Below are 21,160 nucleotides of genomic sequence, written 5' to 3' on the forward strand. Positions count from 1 at the left end.
GGTGAGGTTCTCCCACATTTGACAGGGTACGGAAGGCAGACAGGCTGCTACATTCTGGTTAATTCATAATTCATGTTACATATTTATGTTCTAAGCCAGGAGGTCATGAAGATACAAACTGTAGACCTCGTTTTAGTTAACTCTGGACTTTCTTCCTGCTGGGGATGGGGAGGGCAGGGGCTAACCCCTGTCTTCACGGTATTCAGTGGTCACAGGGGTTATTTAAATCTCCAATCCCTATGACACTCTGAGAGATGGCTGCCTTGGTTTCACAAAATATTGGTCCTCTGCCCACTTCTCTGGGCCAACCAGATGCCCAGTGCTTGCAGATGACTGTTAATAAAACAGAGACATCAGAACCGTGTGCTGTCATCTGGGGATCTCAGGTGAGCACCGCATTTGGGAGCGGATGTCCTGACACTCCCAAACTTCTCCCTCTTTGTTAAGAGCCACCCGGCAGGCTGGCCAGAGCCCTTCCTAGGCAAGAGAAGGGAACGTTTGGCAGCAGCGAGTAGCACCAGCTGCTCTCACCAGCACCAGAACGGTGCTCCACCAGCTCCCCAGCCTCAGGAAACCGAGGCGTCACTTACACGCTCCATCCTACAACTTCTGCCTTGTGCCTCTCCCCACCCCGAAGCCCCGCTTCACCCGCAGCCCTGTTAAGTACAGGCAAGGGAAACGGCCACGACCCGAGCCGCGGGTCCGCTCGCCCGCGCAGAGCGGCAACCCGAGGACGGGGACACGCGGGGACCACATCTGCCTCCTGCAACCACAAGAAAGTTCGTGCCGACACAACACCCCAGTAAACCATGCGGCGGGGGGGCGGCTTCTGAGAGAAGCCGATCGGGGAGAGCCCTAATAAAGCCGTAAGATCTCACCCACGCGCGTATCTCCTAGATCAGCACTTCCAAAATCACCAAGGAGAACCCGAAGAAAGATCGAGGAAAGGGACAGAAACGGGAGGCTGGAGAGAGATTGCCTCCCCACGGCTCGTCCTGGATGCCCGGGCAGTTCCAGGAGGAGCAGGGAAGGGGGCTTCCTCCCTTGCAGACAGAGGGTGCAGAGGAAGCTCCTTGCCCCGCAGCAGCGGCGCCGGGAACAAACGGGGCGCGGGGGGCCGCAGCTGCAGGCACAGGGGCTCCGGCGCCGCCACCCCCGCAGCCTCCAGCCCCTGTCCCGACTCGCACCTACCTCGGCGGGACCTGGGGCCAGAGCCTCGCCGTCGGGGCTGGATCCGCGGGGCTGCGGCGGCGGCAGCACGACGCTGCGAGAGGCGGCGGCGGCGGGAGGCGGCGAGCGGCAGCTCGGGCTGCAAGGGCCGAGCCGGTGCCGCTCGCACGGTGCGCCGCGCCGGTGCCGCTGCCCAGGACGGGGAAGCGATGCTGCTGCGGGGGACTCCGGGCGCCTCTTTGGCTCTGTTAGGAAAGTTACCGCGGCCACACGACCTACCTTAAACCCGCCTCCCCGCAGGACCCGGGGGAGGGGGAAGAAGGAGGAGGAGGAGGAGGGAGGGAGGAGACGGGGGTGGGGGCTCAGCCGTTCATTTCCCAGCGCAGAACCAAGTCACAGCAGCATCTCTCGGGCTGCCGCTCCGCCGGGCTGGGGCCGCGCTCCGCTCCGCTCCCCCCGGACCCCTGCGGTACCACGGGGCCAGCTTCAGAGCGCAGAAACTTTCCCGTTTCCTGCGGCGCTGACGCTGATATTTGGCTTATTTTTTCGGTGATGGTTGGTTTGGCATCTCGTTATTTATTTAACCATTTGTTGTTTGAGGGGGAGGGTGATCTAGTCCTCAAGCCTTGGGGTTTGGGTATGCATTTGGTTTTGTGGGTTTTTTTCCTCCGCCCGATTCAATTAAAATACCTTAAACAGACTGAAAGGACAAAGAATCAGAGCGACACCCCGGCATCCCAAGGTTGCCGCCCGAGCAGTGCATGTGGGAATGAGGAAGCAAACTCTATAGCTGAGGCAGAAACACTTGGCGGCTCAGCAGAGGGTAGGAGAAGGGGAAAAACCGAGGTTTCCTGCCTCCTGCAGCTGAAAGAACGGCATCTCCAGAGCAGAGACTACTCAGACTCCACGGATGTGCTTAGTGGGAGATCATGCAAACTTCTCGACTCATTTCAAGGTGCCTCGCGTTGCAACTACACGCACGCCGTTGTAGGGGCATGCAGACACAGGCGAACACACACAGCTCTCCGACTGCCTAAAGCAGCCCCTGGATGGAGAGAAGCTGGCTAGAGCTGATATCAGGCAAGACTGAGGGATGCTAATAGACACAGAAAAGCGCAATGGAAAATTTACCTCTTCTCTAGCATCCTCTACCGTCCAGAGCATCTGCCCTTGTACTGTCAAATCGACTGCACCGCTGCTGCCTTTCAGGGTGGCTCAGTGCCGCTGGGTGCTCGGGGAGGTGTCAGACAGGGAACAAATTGCACCCCATGGCCATCATTTTCCTCCTGAAAGATGTACCCGAAGTTATAAACGTATGATGATAAAAATCACTAGACCAAAATGCTTATGACAGGTGATTTGAACAGCTGCACTAACTTAGCTCTTAGCCAGCAATCTTATGCTTCCACAGGCTTTTCAAGATTAAATGCTCCATGTTATGTACTATTACTGATTATTTTCTAATTATAGTAACAATATTGGCCAAGTTCCTGCTTTTTTATCATCTCAGTGCGGAAGAAACATAAGACCAAGTCCCCTTTTGATAATGTACCAAAATGGCTAATAGAACTTTTTTGTCATTGTAGCCGCACACTGAATCCCCACACGGAATGATATTTTATGTACATACGAGGCTGCCAAAATCCTTTGTCCTGCACTGTGTGTTTCTTGGCACGAGGCCACTACATGGCTGCAGGTGATGGCAGAGTTTCACAATGGATGAAGATAGTTTGGGCCAGAATTGGTATGCTGTTTCCATAAAGGACTCCCTGCCATCTTGCAGCCTCCCAAAAAACTTCTCCGCTCCCACCATTGCTTTCATGCCCCCAGGTTCCCAAACCTTCCCCTTGCTGCTTTGTCCTGGCTTGCAGCCTTCCCGACACCTTGCACCAGCCACCTAACCCAGGAGAATGGGGCAGCGGAGAACGCATGTGTGCTGGAGCGGCTGTTGGCTTCCCACCTCTTTTTTGCAAACCCAGCTCTCTGCCCTCTCGCTTGCTCCAGAAGGCTATTTTTCTTCATTAGCTATGGTTAAGGCAACCTAACCAGGATCTACAGCACTGCTGGTACCTGAGAAGAATTCATCCCCGTCTTTCCTGACCTGTTTTTAATTATTTTTACAAACTTCCTAATAATGAATATCAATAATAAATTAGCAATCATGTTTATTTATTAAAATATTGTCAATATTTAATAAAATTTAATAGATCAAATTTGAACTAGATTTATTGAATAAAGATAATTAGGTTTTGTTGTTTGCAGAAGAATATTGAAAACACCAGTTGCTCTATACTCCGGCATTGTTTATGACTTGATTTTGTCACCAGTTTCCAGCTGGGGAACTATTTAGCCTCCTTGATTTTTCTTTTTACAGGTAAGATGTTGTCTGAAATGCATGGAGACAAAACCAGTCTGCTTAAAATACAGTAGCCCAGCTTGCTGGTACAATTTTGTTTCTTTTTTCACATGGCTTTTTTTTGTCTTTCAGAGTTCTCTTTACAACTTTCCAATGAAGTGTCCTGTCAAACTATGACTGCCCTGCACATGAAACAAACCCGAGATATTACATTGCTGTGTGACTGTTTACAGGTGTTTGAGACCAAGCATTCAGCCCTGCTCTTCTTTCTCATGTACGATCCCACTCAGCTCAGTAATTTAATTTAGAAAGTATCGTTCTGGTATCTCTGCAATATGGTTGTCTACTTGCAGGGCAGCAGACGTTAGTAAACATCAATGGGTCTGGCTATGGATGTGGTTTACATTTGGGGGTGACTACTATAGTACTCATTTATTATTTCTCTATCTCTAAATGCAACCCCCCTCTAAAAAGGCATTCAGTAAAAAAACCCCAGCATTAGATTGCATCGCAACTGATTCTAGTTCAGTGGTTCTGTTTTTCAAATGTGGAGTTTACAAATAAAGTTATAAAAAGATGGTTTGCCTTTTTTCTTATTACTGTTAACTCAATGAGTCTAGCCTAGAGTTATAACTCTGTAAACTCAAGCTGAATCTTCAAGCTTAGCTAGACTCTTCCATAAATCAGAATGAGCTGTTGAAATTCTGAAGGACAAAATAAGTCTTGATTATGGGTGCACAGCCTCAGGTTGGTGAAATGATATCTTTGGTTATCCCCATGCAACCTGAGCACTAACATGAAACTGAGAAAATAATTTGGAGGAAAAGGAAAAAAAAGCAAGAATGCATTAGAAGAGTGACTCTGTAACAGAAAACTGCTTAATAATTCTGCTGATAAAGTGTGAGCCAAGGAAGAATTCATTTCCCTCTCCCAGAGCTCAGCTGGGGTGACAGGAGTTTAAAGAAACACAGCTCTTTCATGAAGGTAAGCAGGTGTGTCCTTCAGTGCAGACAGACAACAGAAGCTTGAAACCACTGAAGTCACCGCGAGCTTTGCCATCAACTTTTGGGGGAGGCGGAATTTTACTCTGGGAGAAGATCTGCTGAGTGAGGTATTGCCACTTGTACAGGCTTTCTCTTCAGAGTCAAATCACCTTTCAAGAGCATTTTTACTGCTTTTATTTGCTTGCTTCTACATGTCTGATTGAGAACCAGTGCCGATCCCCTTTTTCATTCTCCACGTGTTACTTTTTCTTAAAGGGGGAACTGGCACTCAGAAAATACTGAATCACGTTATTGTTTGTAAAAGCATCAGTTTTCAACACTCTAAAATTATTACACATTTAATATTAAAGCTCAATAAATTAAATATGCATAATTTGTGTCTGAACGAACAAATTATTATTGAAAATAATGCTTGAAGAAGAAAAACAAAGCTTTTCAGACATAACATGAATTTTAACTTGTTTTTTGTAAAACCAATCGGGGTTTTAGTTTATGCATCATTCTGTTCCCTGCAATAATATGCTGTCTGTGCAATCAGTGATGATAAATGGTACATAATTGTAAACCTGATATTGGTTTTCAATATTGAATTCATCATTCTGTCCTCTTAACACATATTAAATACTTTAAAGAATTTATCTATTTGTTTGATTTATCTGTGATTTTTTTTCCAATATGTAAAATTTATTAGTTTTCTAGTTTTTGAGAAACTAAGAGTAGACAACATCATTAATAATACTGAGTAATAGCATTGGCCTCATTTACGCATGACTCCCACCAATACAAAGCGTCCAAATCAAATACAAACTTATTAGTTTGAGGCCGTGTAGAAAATACAGTCTTAACTAGAGCCAGTTCTGCATGTGTTTTGTTTGACTTCCCTGATCTATCCAAATAATGATTGCAAGAGTTTACTCTCATTTTGAAAGGTAACTCCTGCATTCCCAGAACTTGCACTTCACTTTATTCTATGTCAGAATTGTTGACTAAACCATCAAGTCTGGAGAAGCACAACACCTCAGTCCAAAGGGTGAAAAAGCTTAGATATCCCTCAGAGTTTGGGTCTGCTCCAGAGACAACATTAATTTATCTTTTTTCATATCACGGACCCATTCCCCCCAATACAAAGGTGCATTCAAATTGTCCTAGCACTCTTAATGAACAGGTAATGAAAAAAAAAAACCAGAAAACATTAATCCTGCATGACACCAGCAAAAGTATGCAGAAGCTACTAATCTAATTCAAATAGACACTAAGTGTATAGGGCCTGACTCAATCGTGCCAATTGTTTTTTCCATTAACGCAGCCTTTAATTCTGTTGCCCACACACAATGTAAAGGGCACTCAAAGTGAGTTAAGAGCTGGCCAGTGACTAGAGTTTTGTGTTAAACACATCCTCTGTGAGGTCAAATTCTGCTCTTAATCACATGTGTATGACCATCGTTCTTAGTAACTGCTATTTTTCTTAGTCGAGGCATCTGCACTGGACAAGGGTGTGAAATTATTCTTTGTTTAGTATGATGTAAATTTAAAAATAAAAAAAATTATTTGATAAGGCTGGAGAAAATAATTACGTAATAATGAAAACGGAAGAAACAGCATTAATTCCACTGAACTATAGCAAATTACTTCAGGGAAAAATTTGATCTAGTAACAAAAATTACAAAAGCAAGTCAGTTGCACACAGCTATTACTCCTTTTATTATAAAAGAACTGGATAAAAGACCAGCCTTTCACAAAATTTACGAATGGAATTCCCTGCTGCAGGATAGCTGTGACAGCTCTGTTGTATAAAAAGATCAACTATTTTGATGAATCAGAATAGCCTAAGCAGTTAAAATAGCTTGGGTATATTAGTCTCCAGGCTTCATAGCACACGTGGTTTGCTATCCAGAGCAAAGAAAACCAGTTTCTCTGTGAAACGTACCAGGATCCCCAAGTACATGCTGGCAACAAGAACGACATTCCGCCTTTAATTGATTCACAGGATACTGGAAAGTACTGGAGAAGGATATCAGAAAGGATTGACAATCACTCTACAACACCTACATTCTTATTAACGTTAATCAGACTTATGCACATGAACCGAGAAGTGAAGAGGCCCTGCACGATGAAAAAAAATATGAAAAGCAGCATATATAATGCATAATTAATAGCAATGTCATATAGGTCAACAGCAACTACTGTCTTTCTAGGGAGAAATCCTATGTGGATAGCCTAGAGACTAGGGTTTTTTCAGTCAAGAAAACACATACTGCAAGCGAAGCAAGAAACCTATTGCTTCCAACCTCTTCTTCACCTTCTGTTTTTGAGAGTTAAAGGACAATTTAGCCATCCAGCTCCTGTGTGTCCACAGGAGATTCCTCTTAGTACTGGCTGAGGTAAAATCAAGGCTATGGGAGGAACGTAACCGATTCCCAACTTTACACCACCAAACAGGCATCTACAGGTTGAACATTATCAGCTGTATTTGTAATCGGGTTAAAAGCTGTGTAGCCTATTGCCAACGCCTTGAGTTTGTGCAATCACTCAAAGAGCCATTATTTAAAGACTATACACCTGCATTTCCTCAAACTGATGTTGGACTGAATTGAAACCTGCTGGCACTGATGTAAAGCAGTAATACTGCAAGAGGTCTTCTGTGAAGAAATGTAGTGATATTAAGCACCAGAATTTCTCCTTCACTGAAACCCAAAGGCTAGAACAGCTGTGAGCAAGCACAGACCAAAACAGGGACATAGAAACAGCACCTAAAGAATGCTGATTCACTTGATCTGTCTACACCAATAGAGTGAGGTCTGCCAAAAGTCTGCTCCTTCACACAGAAACCTGAGGGACTGCTCTCCCTTAGGAAATCCCATTCTGGAGAAAGCTGACCAGAATCCCAACCGATGGCAAACCAGACAATAAAGTTAAAAGAAAGACTGAAGCAGATAGAAATTCATGTGGTCGGCACCCTGAAACAAGCCCATATGACATCTTCATTTATACCTTATTTACAAGTACTTCTAAATATGCTGTGGGAAATTTATCATCAAGCTCAGCCAGTTCTCCTCAAGCAGCTGTCTCCAGACAGGCATAATGTTAAGGGCAGAATTTAATTCTGCATGAAATGTACTGTTACAGAAACGGGCATTATTTGGACACACTGTGGAATGCACATTGCTCTCTATGTTTCTATCAAAAGCAATTCTGAGTTCAAAGGTCTTGTATTCAGTGAGGAATGAGTTTTATAACAGAAAGAGGAGACAAGCTGAAAGCAGCTCTGAATTTATCCTTAAGATAGATTTCTGCATGAAATTTTACCCTGAAGTTTTATGAACCAGTTGAATGTGAAGACTGAATATAAACATTCTCTTAACTGTACCCCTTTTCTATGACCATATTTATTTTTAGCCATTATAATTTATTTGCATAAAGGTAGCACCCAGGGTTCTTAATCAAGACCAGGACTTCATTTGATTCCCATATATTCACAGTAATACACAATCTCAAAAAACCAATCCAAGCAAGAGCGACGGCAAAATAGAAGAAAAGTAACTGTCTACAGCTGCAATGACAAAGCAGAATAAAACCTGGGAGTTCTGAGTCGCAGTCCAAAACTCTGCCAGCTGGGCTTGTGTATCTCAGTACCATGGTCTACTGTCTTCATCTTCAGTGGGCTCAGCATGGGACTTTTGGGAAGAGGATAATGTGAATTTTTATCTGCTCTGGGATTTTTTGTTACTGCTTTTACCCATCATTGCAGAGATAAGCAGCCTACAGAGCTAGTCCATTCTGCATAAGACTTCATCCTGTTACAGTGAGATCTAAAGACGCACCTTTAGATTGATTGTAATGACTTTTGGACCGGACCACAGATGATTTTATACCTCACTTTCCTACCTGCAAAAATGGAAATAGCATTCCATGCACTGATTAATATTAACTTCTGTACAGATCCTAGGTCTGTACTGCATAGGCTGCAAAAATGAAAAAGATAATAGACATTTTCAAATTTTGGAATTTCAAGGAATTATGTTCATTGACATTTTAAATGTGAAAGAAAACAAGCAAATCCTAACAGAATTTCAAAGAAAACCTGAGAAAACTTGGATGCACAAATTTCTTTTCATTTTTCATCCAGCTCAAAAGGCATTCATAGAATTTAAAAAGTCAGGATCTGCCAGAAGTTTATTTGCAAAATGACAGCATGCCGCAATGCATTTATTTCTCTGTTTTGCCACTTTACAAGGGAAAAAAAATATATTTCTAAGATATTTTTGGTAACATATGACTAAGTAGCAAAATTAAAACTAGGAAATTAATAACTACATGGCATTTCAATCCCATCAACTCTAATCAACATAAATCCATTCTAATTAAAACCTGCAAATCCTAAGGATACTGAAGAGATAGCCCTCTATTACAGGGAGATGGCAACAACAGGCACATTACATACAAACGAAGGGTATGGAAATCTCTGAAAGAGGCAAAGATGAAGCAGTACTAAAAGTGCTCCTATATTTTTAGAATACTGTTAGTCCCTAGTAATCTCAAATTGGTGAAAACAAACATAAATTTTGTCCTTTAAAACTTAAAAAACACTTTTACAAGCTAAATGAAGGATCTGAAGGAAGTATACAACTTCACAGGCTGAAAAAGGTTACCAAGTTCATCACACTCATCAAACCAGAAATAGTACAGTGATGCAAAGCATGTTCTGATCAGCATGATAAATAACACACATCAGCTTATATGAAAACAATAGAAATTATATAATTGCACCAGAGCCTTTGTTTCAAAGTCTAAACATCTTAAGTGTGTCTTTTGGACTTGATCAAAAGCCCATGAACTTTAACAAGAATCTTTGCGCTGACTCCCTCCCTTAAATCAATTCAGGAAGGTGCTCATCTCTCCTGTGTTCCATTTCAATCTTGCACATACAATTGGCATCAGCGTTTCAGTATGTAACTATAGACGTCATATCTACCTGGTTCTGGTAAACTCTTCCTGTTATGCTGAGATCAATACTTCCCCTCTCCTACTACCGTACTGTCAGGTAAAGAAAGGGATCCAAACTGAGCTTGGATATATGGTATTTGTACACATCTACAGCAGCTAATACTGACACTTTGGGGTTTAGGGGAAGAACCCATCTTCACCCGGCTCTAAATTCGCTCCTTAAAAAAATGCCTCTTTGTCTATTGGTGGTTCTTATCCACACCCAGCAGAGATTAAACAGACGCATTTGCTTGGCAGGCAATGGTTGTCACCCTGCCAATTAGCTCAACAGGAAGCAAACAACCTGCTGACCTTCCTGGGCAAGCAGTCTCTCTGAGGCAAGCAAATGAGATTGTAGTAAGGGCCGTAGCTCAGACAGTTGTTATTCCCATATATCATCACAGACTTATTCTACCATTGCGCTGGAATTATGGCAACAGTACAGAACCACAGAAGTATAAAGCTGGAGGGAACCAAAGCCATCATTACATCTACCAGTTTCCAAACTGTAATGTGTGAAGTAGTAGCGAGTGTCATCTTTATTATGTTTTCAACAACCACGGAGACTAAGGGGGTCTGGTGGACTGTAGAGAAGTCCTGAGAGCTGGCAGTGCTTTGCTGGGCTGGAGAGCCTGGGAATCACTGATTTGGTTACTGCCACAAGGAGCAAGTTACACCTAGACTACTCCTCACAGGTATTTATTTAACTTGTTCTTACAAATTTCCAGTGCATGATACTCCACAATCTCTTTATGCAAACCATGTCAGAATTTAATACAGTGATGCTGTTCAAGAATATTTAATGGTAATTGCAGTTCCTCTTCAAAACTCCAAACTGGGGTGAGAGGCGGGTCCTTCTAATGAAGTAGAAGCAAAATGGAACGCCTCATATATAAATGCTTGGACAGCATAATATTTAGAAAAGCAACAAAATAAAATTGATCATTCTTCTTCATCCTAGCCTATCGTGATGTCCACTAGTACTAAATTAGTAAATAACTACTCCCTCTATGTTTTCCATGTGAAACAATGGCTACAGTTAGCCTATGCTTTAATATGGCATGCTCTGGAAGTGGGGTCTGGAACAGCAAGAGGACTCTGGTGAATAACGAGGACGGCAGCTTTAGTAAGGTTCCTCAGCTATGAGCACACAAACTCTTCAGGTGGAACTTTCATCTAAGTCTCCCCTGCATGTCATACCACTGGATCAAATAAATAGGAAAAGCCGAAAATTAGACTGAGATAACAATGTGTTGGGACATAGAAAGATGCTTTAATAGATAAAAGCTACAGTCTCTTTTAGAAAGGATTTTTCCACTTTGTATCCCTATTGTCTGAAATCAGGCCTGAACAGAAGAAGAAAACTTGATAAAATATAGGCAAAAGAAAAAAGTATATAAGAAAATAATGGAAATGCTGTTATAGACTTTGGTGAGTATAAATAGTTTCCGAAATTAAACTGTCAAGCCCGGCATCTGAAATGCTGTAGAAATAAAGTCATTTTAATGGTCAGCCTCCTGCAACCACATAAACATTATCTAGTTGCTTTCACAGCCCAGCATCTTGTAAAATTTTTTTTTTAATCTGACATATGGGGAGACATTAGTTGGAGACTCAAGGGGCCAGAATCTAACAGAAATGGATCAAGAGAAGATAAGGAACAGAAATCAGTGGGAGATATTAAATTCCAAAACTGAAACTGAAGGAGTGGGGCATACCAGAAGAAAAAAAAAAAAGGAGTGGAAAGATAAGTTGGAAAATAACACACTGAAATCAATTTTAAGCAAAAATATTAGATTGAAATAAACCAAGATTGTCTCTCCATCTTCTTATATGCTTCTAAAGGTATAAACTGTCATATCTGAAAGTGTTCATGTCACCTGACTCGAAATAAGAACAGTTCTGCCACAGAATTGGGTCTTCTCTTTTGCCTGCAGTTTGCACCAGCAGAAAAACTTTCTCTTACCTGCAGCTGCCCTCGCTAGCCTAGCCTGTGGGACACTTCCTCACGCCGGTGCTCTGCACTTCCTCATATCACACACTGCATACTGGATGTGGAATCAGGACTAGAGAAAGAGTGGAAAAATATCTAAAATAAGCATCAATATGCAAACTACAAAAAATCAGGCAGTGTCTCACTAGATTAACGAGTGTCTTCATATTTGACAGGCATTCTCATGTCCTTCATGTCCCCAGAAAGTTCCACATTGATTCAGCTGCCACATAAAGTAGCTCAATTTCTAGAGCTAAACACAAAGTTTTCTGAATAGGATGTGTTGAAGCACTGTCTTATTACTGATCTATTTATAACATCTTAGGCAACCTGTGGCAGCCTCTTTACACCAGGAGAGCACAAGCTCAGCTGATCCTGTTTGGACCATGCATAGCAGCAGCCACTTTCTCCCGCGACCTTTAAAGGGAGGACACACAACATGTTTGATGATCTCTTTACATTGGCAGTTCTATGGGTCTGGATTGAACTCTGGGGGGGAACAAGGAAGAGCATTACAGAGTGGGCAGCGCTGTACCTGAAAGAGTAGTCATGTCACCCATTTCTAAACACAAAAGCCTTTCTCCTTGTTCACTAGAAAGAAGCCAAGTCAGCCCACCTCCTTAACTTCAGATATCTACATGCAGTGTTGAAGTTGTGATGTATCTCATAACGTCCACGGTGGATTTTCCCTTTGGAGGTCATGGGACAGCCAGAGGAGACAGACTGCCTAATTGTGCAACCCATACTGGTCTCCCCAGGGAAACCCTGTATCCTGGTCCAGACTGTTTAACAGAAGAGTAAACTACTGGGCCAAGGTTTAATTTCTTCCTCTGAAAACATTTTTTATATCTTGTTTTTTCTTAACTTTTTATTAGCCCATTAGACTATTTCCTCATTGTAAAGGCAGTTCAGTCTCTTTCAGAAACTTATAAAACATTACACCACCTGCCTAATATCTTCATAAACCACAACGAAATTTACTATTTACAGTCAAGGGTGACGAACCAAGAGAATGGATCCTTGGCTCAAATCCTGCCTGAGCCACCCAGCTGGCATGTGACCCCCGGCAAATAATTTGATCTTCTTTGCTTTAGTTCAAGCAGCTATAAATTTGGCTAAGCAGCAAGACCTTTCTGAAAAGCACTAGCCTTTGACCTCAGCTTGCATGAGTAAATGCACCTCCAAAACCTCAGGCTGAATGATGCAGCAAATTCTTTTTCAATTATCTACCCCTAGAAACCACGCAGTTGCACACATAACTTTCATTCTCCAACATAATAGGGAATTATGATACATAAACATTGCACTATTTAGCTATAGCACAAAGCTCACAGCTCGTATTTTAACACTTTTTCTTCATTCAGAAATTACAGTAAGCAAGAGTACTACTGTAGGCTCACATGCAAAGGCTATTGCAGCTTGTTTTATTTAAAAAAGAAAAAAAGAGCAAGTACTTGTATTATTCTTTACCTTTGGGCTTCAGATCAATTTTCTTTCTATATATCTATCTGTAATGAAAATAATTCCTAACCACCATCCAGGAAAACAAAACCCAAAAAATGTCTTCTCAATTTCATTTTAAGTCCATCCCTCTAGAAAGTTCTAGGAGGTAGCTTAACGTACAATAACAGCGGAGCTAGGACTGATTAGTCTTGAGAAAAGAAAGCTCAAGGGGGAATTTGTCAGTGTGTATATACTCCCTCTGATGGGAGGCACTAAAGACAGACCCAGCCTCTTCTCAGTGGTGCCCAGCAACAGGATGAAAAGCAATGGCAGAAAGTGAAAAACAGGATTTTCTACTTAAAACTACGAAAAAACTCCTTTATTGTGAGGGTGGCCAGGCATGAAGAGATTTCCAAGACAGGCTGTGGAGCCTCCATCCTTGGAGCTATTCAAAACCCAACTGGACATGGTCCTAGCCAACCTGCTCAAAGAGGAGGGTCTAGAGATGTCCTGTTGTCCCTCCTACGCTCAACTATTCCATGATTCAGCTCACAGAGGGCCTGGCAACGTAATGAAGGCAATACTGGTGTGCATTAAGCTGCAGAATCTGACACTTTAGCCACAGTTATAATCCTGTGACATTGCTAACTGTGACTCATGTGATCAGAGGGGGTCTCATACCAGTTTGTGAAATATTGCCAAAGCAGCACTTTGGCAGTTGTATCAAATACTTGGGACTTAGAGGACAGTTGCCGGTCATCTTACTTTTACTTCAGTTAGACCTTGTGGATGAAAGGAGCGGAGAGAAAAGAACCTTAAATACATATCCTGCTCCCATGGAAGTAAACAAAGAAAAGAAGTGCAACTTAGCATGCAGGAGCTCAGCGTAACTAGAAATTAAACAGCAGTTACTGCTTGTTGCTCTCACGGTTGATGATCCAGGTTCTTCCCATCACTGGGTAAGTGTTTGTTCTACCTGGGGGGGTTACAGAGGAACAACTGGGGTACCAGAGGCTAGTATGAAGGCCATTGGACATAAGGACTCAGCTTTTAGCAAGGGATGATGATCTGGGTTTCTTTAGGAGTCTGTATCACAACAAAAGTTTTTATCTAATTTGAAAATGGAGCAGCCACATGGTGAACACACTCTCACCTAGCATTGCTCTAACAGAACCATCTTAGCAATATCAAGAACAAATTTTGCATAATGACTGCAATATGAAGTCATAACAAAACTATCTAATATTTGTGATGAAAGCCTTGAGGACAATGACAAAGGCACCTATTAATAAGACATTCGGCAGCAGAGTATACCCAGTAGAGTTGGGCAAATACTGCAATCCATTTCCCTTGGATATTAATTTGAATTTTTGAATGGAGTTCTTTTGACTGCTCACATCCCTTTTGTGCTCACTTTCCATGAATAGCAAATGAGCTTTAATAAGGGGAATAATCATGAAAAACACATTTTAAGCTTGAGCATTTGCCAAATGAAAACCTCAAATTGCACAATCAATGGTTAGCAGTACATATGTCATTTTATGAATTTTACACTAAATTAAAAATATTCGCCATTGGTCAGTTTTCACACACTTGCAGTAAGGAAACACAAATAATAGCATTACATACAGAACTCAGCAGCATAGGTTAAAGTATTACTATATACAATTAGGCATACCTGAACTATTTGCTGGCTAAGACTTAGTTCTTGACAATAATTACAACAAAAGGATGTATTTTAAAATTGTGCATTTTTTTCTTTGTAAACAATTAAAAAAAACAAAAAAAAAAAAAAAAAAACAAAAAAAAAAACCGAAAAAAAAAAAGAGTGAACTGTTATTTACCCAGCTCTGCTAGGCAATCTGATTTGCCAGAGGACAGAACAGTTATGGGTATAAAATCTTTACGATAGCCTTTTAGCAAGAAAAATAAAAAGCACCTAAGATGCACAGCTGCAGTCCAGAAATACAACATGATATAGTTCCCTTTAGTTTCAGTATACATCTCCAAGCTCTTAAGGAAAACCTTTTGTATCTCATTTGTAGAGCAAATCACAACCGTAGAGCTCCCCACAGGCCAATCCCATTTAACTTCTTACAACAGAAGTCTGAGAGGAAATCAAACAGTTTCACCCAGAAACTTCTCCTTGTGATTTTGAAACAGGTAAAAAAAAGTCACCCTTACAATTCTGTTTTCTATTTACTGTGGCATATAAATACATAAACCTTGGAGCATTATATTGTGCAGCACTGACCCCAAACTTGAGCTAGATATGCTATAGGGAGTAATCCCAATTTGTGCAGTGGGTGGAAAAGGCAACTGTTAGGTGTTTCCCTCTCCAACCGCCAATATCTTTTCCCGTGCAGGAGCGACACCAGAGGCCAAGGCACCACAGGGCATCATTTTCAAGGTAAAAACTCCAACCAAATCAAAGGCATTTTGATGGCAAAAAGACTGGTATGGTGGACTCCTCCTCTGACCTATCCAAACTGTTTTCAGAATTTCTAGTCTAATGAATATAACTATATTTTATTAAAGCAGAAATACTGGAATCCACAAAATAAGTAACATCTGCGAATAACCTAAAGCTCCTTAATCAGCTAAAGCTTAACATTCTAATGACGTTAGTATAAAGGCTCTTTTCCTTTAAATAACATTTGAGATCTCTCATTAGTACATATAGTAAAAAAACTGAATAAATGAAGAAGGGGTACAGAAAATAAGTGAAACAAAGTGGTATACAACTTTGCAATTCAGTGACATAGTAAACTTTTGAACTGCATCCAAGGAGGAAAAGGGTGGGGGAAGGAAAATCAAATGCATACCATGGTAAAAATAAAGTATTGTGATAAATGAATTGCTTTTAGGCTTCCAATAATTGTAACATCCTGTAGTTTCATATTCCTGCCATGCATGAAGAGATCTGCAAGCCTTTTTTTATTATTATTACAGAAAAGCATCAGTTCCTAGTTTATTCTGGAGAAGAAATTTGCCTAGTTATGTTTTAAGCAACTCAAAGCAGTTTATTCACAGAAGCTGAAAGGTTGAATTTTAGCCTATTAGGCACGGTAATGGAAGCGTTACAATTTCAACCCAAAATCAATTAAATAGTGTCTCCCAGTGGTTGTAACCGGTATTGCAAACTTAAAAGTAGTAACAAGGTTTATGACTAGCTGAAATCCAGTGAGAAAAATTGGAAATCTAACAATGCAGAAATACAAAATAATTTTTTCAGTAACATAACAAGAACATTAGCATGTTCTTTGTGATGCTATGTAAAAGAATTTTAAAGGATAAATGGGATAATCCAGATAATCATAGGCCTATCATTCAAAGTGCAACCCTAAGCAAAATTACAGGAAGTGTAATTAATATGGGATTCCACAAAAATAATTGAAGGATGGTGATCTAATTAATGTCAGTTGACACAGGATTACAGAAAATAGACCTTGTGAAAATAACTTGATATCTTTTTTTGATAAGACCATCATAGGTTTGTTGAGTAAAAGCAATATTGCCACTATGATAAGAATTCTGCTAGGAACTTAAAACTTTTGGAAAACCTGCTGTTTGTCAGCATATACACAGCTTTTCTGAAAGCTGCAAATCAGCATGGCATGTATAAAATTGACTAAGGAAAGTTTAACTAATAGGTCTTATAATTAAACGTTCTTTTCAGATTACCTACGAGGGTCACTGCGGAGGTATTTTTGCATACTTCTGTGATGGGGACACCAGGCAGAGGACAGAGCGCTGACCTAGATCATGTCATGAGCTGGGTCCCAGCAAATAACATATGTAGATATAAACAAAGGTAAAGTTTAAGCTTCAAGCAACAAAGGATGTAAGCCATTCTTACATAGCAGGGATCCTGGCTAGGAAGTACTGGCTTTTAAGAACAGTTGAAAATAGTGATAGAGGAATGACTGAACCTGAGCCCTCAGCACAATACAGAAAAATAAAGTCTAATTCTAAGACCAGAGTCTAATACCCTGGTTTCTCTCCAGATCATATTACGTTCTCAACTCCAATATACACAACACAGTGAGGGTGTTAAGCAAAGGCATTCTCTTCAGAAACAAAACACAACAAGATTGAAGAGTTGCAAAACATACAAAACAACCTGTTTAAGTTACCAAAGAAAAAGCAAAAGAGGTCATTAAATGACAGCGTAAAAGCGGAAGAGGAAAAGAAATTTGGTGGGAGAAAACTTTCCAGTTTCACATCATGAGGCAAGAAACAACTTAGCAAATTCAGACTAGAAATGAAGTAATTTTTTTCCAGCAATAAACATAATTAATATTGGTACAGCTCCTTTAAGTAGAAAGTGATTTCCAGCTGGGAATATTGCTGATAAACAGGATAATACAAAGGCATGTGCTACCTCAGTTAAACTGAGCTTCATTGACAAGCTGGCCATTTTGACCTAATGGAATAAAATTGCCAGCCCTTCAGCTGTGACATCGACATGTATTTCATCACTCCTGCTAGAAAAAGCAGAGAGTTTTTATATGCTTTCTCACAAATGAAGGCAAAGAATTCTACTTCAGAGATGCAGCTACACGTAATGGAGCCATGGATACTGATCTTGATTTTACTTACTTTCATTCAGAAAATACAGGCAGCTTCCCTCATCAGCTGCATGGGAGGAAGGAGACTAAATCTCTAAAAGACACTGAGTATGGGCACCCAGAGCGGAACTGGGCAAGAACTGTGCATGATGACTCTTGATGAGTGCAAGGAATGGCATATTAATCCTGAGACCATTCTAGATGTGGTTACTATTTTTAAAATATTTGGCTTTTACTGAGCCAGCAATGCAGGAGAAGGAATCTGCAAGAGAAAAGACAGCATTTATTCAGTTTTGTATGAGTTAGAAGCAGATGCTGAACAGCCAGCTGCTTCAAAATTGCTTTAAGAACTGAAGAACCAGCTTCAAAGATATGCTATAAGATAATAAAATCTTCCATCCTCTATCTCAGTGATGGAGTTCTTGGGGAAAAAAAAAAGGGGGGGGGGGGGGGATAACAAACCTTTTTCAAACGGAAAGATAAAATTCCTATCGATTCCATGACTGTGTGGATCCCAGACTTTCATATTGTCTTGTTTGTGTTGCTCCATCTTTTTTTTTTTTTTCAGACAGCCTGTATTAGTCCTCATAGCTCACATAACCCCATCTTTAGGCTGTCTGCTGCAGAGTTGTTTATAAGCACAGTAGCCCATCAGAAGAGAATTTGCTGTATACATTTCTGTTTGGTTTTCTGCCACCATCTTAAACTTGGCTAATGAAGCCTAATTTAGCTACGCTGCCCACCTCACAACAGGAGGGAGGGAGGAGGACACAATAACAGGCTTTACAAGTGCAAGGAAGAAATCCATTTGCAAGAAGAAAACCCAGCAGTTGCTTTGCCAGGGCAGAAGCGAGGTGTATCGAAAGATGTATCCATGTGGTGCCAACTGACAAATACTGGTAAGCAAGTGAAAATTAAATGGTCAACAACCTATCATGCCTATATCTGAATACCTGCTTTTGTCTTGTGCATGTTGCATTGCCACATATAGGTGCCTAATAGCCTACATAATAAACTTCCACTTCTGCATTCAATGAGTCTCTTAGGTCATACTGTTTTCAGGCATTTTTCAGATGAATCAGGCTTCAAGCTTGGGAAACTTGAGCCAAAAAGCTGGTATTCTCCAATGACCCAAAGCATTTCTTTGCCAAAATATTAAGCAACTTCTATCAAAAGGTACTACATTGAAATTCTGTACCGCATCTCCTGACGTTTTTCCAAACAGGTAGACCTGCCGAGAGGCACACTTTTCCCAACATAGCCAAGAACAAACATGGAACTGAACTTTAAAGAGAATTCTCTCACTCATTTAAAAGAAAAGCTTCTCTAGCACTCACTGGTGTTATCCAGGGGAGCACTGTATGATGTAAGGAACAGTCTATGAAAAGAATATTTGTACTGCTTTCTTTCTGTTCTATCATGTTTTGTTTCTCAGGCACTTAATGAAGGAAACTTAATGAAGGAAAATTTCATTTCATGCGCTGCTCTCCACCTTCATTCTTCAGCATTTAATGAGATCTTCTGATACTTAGAACAGAAGCTTTTATTTGAAAACAGTTACACAGAATCTGTTAAAGATGCTCCTGTTGTCCTGTTAGTTTTGGCTCTCCCTGCACAAATTTCTTGCCATGTATAAAGCCGATTACCAGACGAGCAGGAAAGTTTGTCTCTGATCTTCTTGGGACAAACTCGGTTGTTAGATAAAGTGCAAACAGTTCTTTTTGGCTTTAGTGACTCAGCCTTTGACTTCTACTCATATGAGGTTGCTCTCCAAGAGAGGAAGGAAGGGGGCAGGAATGTAAGAATTTAAAAAATTTTCTGACTAGGGTATTAGGAGTAACCATGCAGCTACTCAACACCATCAGCAATGCATGAATTTAGCCCAAAGGTCTTACATTTTTTCTCTGTGAAACAGTGAACAAATAAGAGCAGTGACCTCAGTCACTCTTATTTAATTAACCTTCATTTTACTGCAGTCATTGAACAACACTGAGTAAGCACGCCGGTCTGTGTTCTTTACTGTGCCAGCAACCAGCATCCGCTACATTTCAAGCTGAATTCAATGTCTTTTCCCCCAAATGTTGTGTTTTTCTTCCCCCTTCCATCACCACTGGTTATTTCATCTTTGTTCCTGCCAAACAAGACCTCTACCATTTTGGTCTCCATTCCCCCTTTCCTCTCGCATCTTGCTTGCATAATATGTCTAAAATAATCTTGACTACCAAACCCAAGACTACACTTCAGTCGTCTCTCACTAAGTTATAACACCTCCTCCTCCTCATATGTTTGAGAACTCAGCTTCTGCAAATCAGTTTCTTACAGATGGTACTTCCATTTACTGGCACCAATTGGTTACTTAGAAGTATTAGTCATTGGAGATACACATTTTATAAAACATGTGAAAAATAAGAAAGTAGAATAAACAGGAACATACAGTGACATACTGCCTTGGCTCATTTCCAGTCTTTTTCCCTCATAAGGACAAATACTATATAGCTTGCACCACATATTTATGTTCAAGTGAGGTTATGATGTAGGCAATTAACTAATATTGAGAAAGTATTAATGTCTTTTTAATAGTCAAAATAACCATCCCCCAACTGCCATACTAACAGCATTACAGCCCTATTTACAGAGCACTGAGTCAGACCCTGGAGCAACGCATTGCGCTCATGACCTGCCACTGCTTTTCTGTTTGATCTTGAGCAAGACTTAATCTTTCAGTGCCTTTATCTTCCCGACTGTAAATGTAAAGAATATTGGTACCTACTGCAGATTAACTGACACAGGGCTTGCCTGCACTCCTCACAGCCCACAGCCCCCTTCCTCACCTCAGCCCCCTGAGTGCTGGTAGGGGATCGCACAAAACCAGACAATCTGAGGAACGGACCTGGGATTTCTCCTGGAAGATGCCGTGTAAGACCACGGAGGTTCACAGAGATGCATTTATGCAGGACTACAGCTTAGGCACAGCAAGACAGCCTTGTTCTGTTCTTGTTCTTCCCTGGGCCCTCTTCAATCCTCCAGAGCCTCCAACCCCAAACCCACGTGACTGCCACTTGTAATAGGAAGCCTAAAAACAAACAGAAAAACCCAACATGTACCTTCACCATGACCACCCCAACCTAATGCCACTGCAGCCTAACACAGTCTAACTGGTTCTTCTCATTTGCCTTCCATGGGTACCCCAGCCACTTTTCCAGCATTTTCTCCACTGTCCCCCAAATCTCTTGGTTTTCCCTCACTGAAAGAGAATCTGTCCTCTCTGTTCACCCAGCCGCACAAGTTAGGGCTCTCCCAAGGCTGCCGATGGCCGGTCTCCCCCTCAGCCCCGGCCTGGCCCCAGCCCCTCAGAGTCTCCCCTCAGCTGCGGCCCTGGTCCCCTCAGCTCGTTCCCGCCCGTCCCTCGGAGCCTCCCCTCAGCTCGCTCTTGCCTGCCCCTCAGCTGCTGCCCCGGTCCTTTCAACTCGCTCCCGCCCGTCCCTCAGCTGGGGCCTCGGTCCTCTCAGCTGCTGCCCCGGCCCCCTCAGCTCGATCCCGCCCGTCCCTCAGCTACTGCCCCGGTCCCCTCGGCTCGCTCCCGCCCGTCCCTCAGAACTTCGCCGCAGCAGCGCCGCCACCACCAGCCCGCTCTTTTCCC

The 21,160-nt window shown here is 41.8% G+C and overlaps 1 protein-coding gene across 6 annotated transcripts in view; it reads right to left on the bottom strand.

Moving 5' to 3' along the window:
- Positions 1 to 20,881, bottom strand: part of MEGF11 (multiple EGF like domains 11) — a 312,524-nt gene extending 291,643 nt beyond the window's left edge. For 3 of the 6 annotated variants that reach the window (XM_075100751.1, XM_075100754.1, XM_075100752.1), the window contains exons 1-2: positions 20,411 to 20,880; positions 2,302 to 2,456 (exon numbers count right to left, since the gene is read on the bottom strand). The gene's annotated coding sequence lies outside the window, so the exon portion shown is untranslated. Of the gene's footprint in view, positions 1 to 2,301; positions 2,457 to 20,410 lie in introns of all 6 variants that reach the window. The other 3 variants (XR_012661768.1, XM_075100755.1, XM_075100753.1) reach the window with 2 other exon arrangements.
- Positions 20,882 to 21,160: the final 279 nt, after the last annotated feature.

Source organism: Phalacrocorax aristotelis, chromosome 7 (genome assembly GCF_949628215.1).
Source record: "Phalacrocorax aristotelis chromosome 7, bGulAri2.1, whole genome shotgun sequence".
NCBI classification, from domain to species: Eukaryota; Metazoa; Chordata; class Aves; order Suliformes; family Phalacrocoracidae; genus Phalacrocorax; species Phalacrocorax aristotelis.